This window comes from Mustela nigripes, chromosome 3, assembly GCF_022355385.1.
Source record: "Mustela nigripes isolate SB6536 chromosome 3, MUSNIG.SB6536, whole genome shotgun sequence".
Classification (NCBI taxonomy): domain Eukaryota; kingdom Metazoa; phylum Chordata; class Mammalia; order Carnivora; family Mustelidae; genus Mustela; species Mustela nigripes.
The window spans coordinates 12,523,039-12,528,231 of record NC_081559.1 but is presented as its reverse complement, the minus strand read 5'-3'; positions in this window follow the sequence as shown (position 1 = coordinate 12,528,231).

Here is a 5,193-nt window from a genome sequence, read left to right as displayed (position 1 = left end):
GAGATGAATAAATTTGGAGTTTGCAGTATGTTAACTATAGTTAATATTATTGTATCGTATACTTGAAATTTGTCAAGGGAGTAGATATTAAGTATCTACACACACACACACACACACACAAAGTAACAATGTGAGGTGATTGATGTATTAATTAATTTTATTGTAATCATTTCTCAATGTATACATATATTAAATAATCACTGTACACCCTTCACACATACAATTTTTATTTGTCAGTTATATCTCGATAAAGCTGAAAGAGGAAAATTCCTCAATCTGATAAAGGACATCTATGAAAAACCCACAGTTAACATTGTACTTAATGGTAAAAAACTGAACAATTTGAACACTTTACCCTGAAGATCAGGAACAAAAAAAGAATGTCCGATCTTGGCACTTCTGTTCAATAACGAACTGGAGATTCTAGCCAAGGAAAATAGGCAAGAATTCCTCAGGAAGGAAGATGTAAAATTCTCTACTTGCAAATGACATGAACTTGATATGTGTCAAGAAAAATCCTAAGGAGTCTACTGAAAAAAGGTATTAGATCTAATAAATGTGTTCTGGGAGACTGTAAGATACAAAACCAATATATAAAAATCAATTTTTTGTATCTCTATGCACTAGCAGTTAATAATTTGAAAATGAAATTCAGAAAATTCCATTTACAATAGCACCAAGAAGAATGAAATATTTAGAAATAAAGTTAGCCAGGGGCGCCTGGGTGGCTCAGTGGGTTAAGCCACTGCCTTCGGCTCGGGTCATGATCTCAGGGTCCTGGGATCGAGTCCTGCATCGGGCTCTCTGCTCAGCAGGGAGCCTGCTTCCCTCTCTCTCTCTCTCTCTGCCTGCCTCTCCATCTACTTGTGATTTCTCTCTGTCAAATAAATAAATAAATAAATAAATAAAAAAGAAATAAAGTTAGCCAAAAAAGTTCTAGGCTTGTACTCTGAAAACTACTAAAACATCATTGAAAGAAATTAATGAAAACCTAAAGAAGTGGAAATACATTTCATATTCATGGGTTGTAAGACAGTGTCGTTAAGATGGCAATACTCATAAATTAATCTAAGATATAACAATTCCTTTTTTTTGTTTTTTAAAGATTTTACTACTTTATTTGAGAGAGAGAACCAGTGCAAGAGGGGTAAATGGAGAGGGAGAAGCCGACTTCCTGCTGAGCAGAGAGCCCGATGCAGGGCTCCATCCCAAGCCTCTGGGATCATGACCTGAGCTGAAGGCAGATGCTTAACTAACTGAGCCACCCAGGCACCCTAAGATATAACAATTCTTTTTTTTTTTTTTTTAAGATTTTATTTATTTATTTGACAGAGAGAGATCACAAGTAGGCAGAGAGGCAGGCAGAGAGAGAGGGGGAAGCAGGTTCCCTGCTGAGCAGAGAGCCCGATGTGGGACTCGATCCCAGGACCCTGAGATCATGACCTGAGCCAAAAGCAGAGGCTTAACTCACTGAGCCACCCAGGCCCCCCAAGATATAACAATTCTTATCAAAATGTTAACTTCCTTTTTTTGCAGAAATGGCTATGCTGATTCTAAAATGTATGTGGAAATATAAGGAACCCAAAATAGCCAAGATAATTTTATTTAATTTATTTGTTTATTGGGGATTTTTCTTATTTAAGAGAGAGAGAGAGAGAATGAGAGCACAAATGGGGTGAAGCACAGAGGGACAGGGACAAGCAGACTCCAAGGTGAGTGTGAAGTCACACATGGGGCTCCATCTCGTGACCCTGAGATCATGACCTGAGCTGAAATCAAGAGTTGGAAACTCAACCCACTGAGCCACCAAGGCAGTCCCAAGACAATTTTAAAAGAGAACAAAGTTGGAGGATTCACACTTCTCAGTTTCAAAACTTACCACAAAGCTACAGTGAGAATCAAGATTGGATAGTACTATCATTAGGATAGACCTAAAGATCAATGGAGTTGAAATGAGAATGGAGAAATCGGGCAACTGATTTTTGAAAAAGGTGTCAAAACAATTCAAAGGGGGAAAGAATGATATTTTCAGGAGATGTCATTAAGACAATTGGATTTCTACATGCATAGAGTGGGGTTGGATCCCTACCTCACACCACATATAAAAAATTAACTCAAAATGGATCATATACCTAAATGTCAGAACTAAAACTATAATACTTTTGCAAAAAAGCATAGGAATAAGTCTTTATGAACTTAGATAGTGTAGTGGTTACTTTGATATGACAATAAATGCACAGGGGATAAAAGACAAAAATAAATAAATGGGACTTCATACAAATTCAAAGTTTTTTTGCTTCAAAGACAGGATCAAAAAATGAAAAGACAGGGTGTCTAGGTGGCACAGTGGGTTAAGCCTCTGCCTTTAGCTCAGGTCATGGTCTCAGGTTCCTCAGATCAAGGCCCGCATCGGGCACTCTGCTCAGCAGGGAGGCTGCTTCCCTATCTTTCTCTGCCTGCCTCTCTCCCTACTTGCGATTTCTCTGTCAAATAAATAAATCTTTAAAAAAAAATGAAAAGACAATCTACTGACAAATAAAATTTTTGCAAAACATTTAAAGAATTATGCCCTCATATGCAGAATATGTTAAGAAATTTTACAGTAAATGAAAGGGATACCCACTTAAAAATAGGCCAAAGATTTTGAATAGAATTAGCTCCAAGGAATATATACAAAGAGCCAAGAAGGTATGCAACATTATTATTTATCAGGTTTCTTTGCAAATAACCAAAATGAGATAATACTTCATACTCATTAGGTTGGCTATAACCAGAGGCCAACAATAATGTGCTGAGCATGTAGAGAAATTTGCTAGAGGGAATGTAAAAATTGTGCATCCATTCTGGAAAACATTTGGGTCCTTCTTCAAAAAGATAGATGTGGAGTTGTCATGTGGTCCAGCAATTCCATCCTAGGTGTATACTCAAGAGAAATGAAAACATATATTCAGGGGCGCTGAGGTGGCTCAGTCATTCAAGCCCCTGCCGTAGGCTCAAGTCATGATCCCAGGGTTCTGGGATCAAGGCCTGAATTGGGCTCCCTGCTCATCAGGAGCCTGTTTCTCCTCTCCCTCTGCCTGCCCCTCCGCCTGCTTGTGCTGTCAAATAAATAAATAAAATCTTGGAGAAAAAAAAAAAAAAAGAACTCAGGATCTGTCTGTTGGTTTGTAATGCTCAGCAAGTCTGTTGTTCATCTTCATGGTCCAAGAGCCCAGTTTGAACCCCAGTCCCGATGCCCGTTTCCCAGCTACAGGAAGAAAAAAGGGAAGACATGGTCTCTTCGAGGCCACTGGAAATAGCCCATCCCATCTTCTGGAACTTAATCATGTGGCCAGCTTACAAGGGAGGCTAGGAGATACTCTTTGAGCAATCGTGTGTCTAGCTAAAAGTTGGGGATTCTAAGAAAAAAAAAAAACGGAATAATTATCAGGGAACACTGTTAGTCTCTGCCACACAGGTGTACAGTGCTGGGATCTACCTGTTTTACTAATTTGTTTTTTGATTCTTAATACAGGGCCCTTACTCTTACCGTACCCACCATCCATAGCCCCCACCTTTTTTCCTTCTTTCTGCAGGGTAAAACCTTGTTTTCTGCTGAATTTAAGGGCAGTCACCTGGCGGTATAAGTTAAGGGAAGCAGACAGAGAAGGTGGCTACTTCTTTTAAAGATGCTCATCTGTTTTCAGCCCTGCTCCTTACCTTAAAGGAACCAGTGCCCCTCAACCTCTGAGACTTCCCTTGGTCCTACGGTATTCATCTAAGTTATGGCTAGCTCTCTGCCGCACTATAAGGGCCTAGCAGAACAGAGAAAGCGAAAACCACACCAGTTGCTCACCTGTTTGCTTGCTTTCAACATATTTATCAACTATCATTGACTTTTTGTGGGTTTCTAACTTTTATATTGTTATTAGAATGGACATTGACTGCGTACTTGACCACACTCACAAAGTACGACTTTAGTTCTTGCTGCTGGGCCATGAGGACTTCAGCTCATCTCGTCTTTCTACAGTTGCTAAAGCATGCATGATTATTTCGGGGAAGTTCATTACCTTCTACTAGTTCAAATCCAACAGGAAACCTGTATTCGGGGCTTTAGTAGCGTCAGTGGCTTTTTATCCTTCCAAACACATCCTTGACCAATAGTTCCCGGAATGATTATTAGGACCGGTAACTGTGTTAAGGTACTTCCTTTTAAGTGTTTTGTTATAAACTTCTTGACCACTCCATGAGAAAGGCATCATTCACTCATGGTCATTCTTATTTTATACAGGCAGAAAACAAGGCTCAGAGGTTGACTTATTTGCCCATCACACAGCTAGGAGGCTGTTCCAGGTGGGCACGTGCAGTCTGTTTTGTTCAGTGTTAGGGACTTCCAAACTACTTTTTTTGAAGTGTAATGTCTCTTGCATGGTTTTAATCATTTACAGATTATGTAACCCTTGAAACCAGACAGTCCCACTTGCTAGTACCTACCATGCCCTTGATTTTGCACTCACCTCACTCTTGATTACCTAGCTCCTCTGGAATACCTGAATTTTGGTATCCACTCCTGTTCCTCACATCATGCTAAATTAAAGCTCAGCGGGGCATTGGACGACACGTATTTATAGATGGTTGACTGACAGGTTCTTCTCTTAGTCTGGTCACTTGCAGCGATCCTAACCACAGAACAGACATCTTGGATTTAATCTTGTCTAAGTTGCCCCTGAACAATTATGTATCCCTAACTCACAGAGCTTTGTGCTGGCAACACCGCATGTTTCCTATCAACATCAGTATTCTGACCAAACCCAGTATTATGCCTGTTCTCATTTCTTCACTTACCTAATGTCTAACGCTTGCTACCCGACGATGCTATTGGATGCTGCACATATAGGGGTGAGTAAGAGAAAAAGGCAGATTAAGCGAATCAATCAATCGTGCAGATCCCTCCCGGCAACGGCTTCACTTGCCTTCAGACTACTCTGGCTGTTGACAGACGCTGGTGGCCTGAACTGGACCTGGAGTTGGGAGTTGAAATGGACCGAACTTGATCCATTGGATGGGAGGGCTTCCCGGGAGGGGAGCTCTCACTTTCCTGGGAGGGCAGATGCACTAGCATTTCATGAAGTAAAACACTCATATTTTTTGACTGTTTGGAGGAGTCTGAAGTATATTTGAGCCCAACAAAAGCAAAAGGAAAAGGTCTCTGGA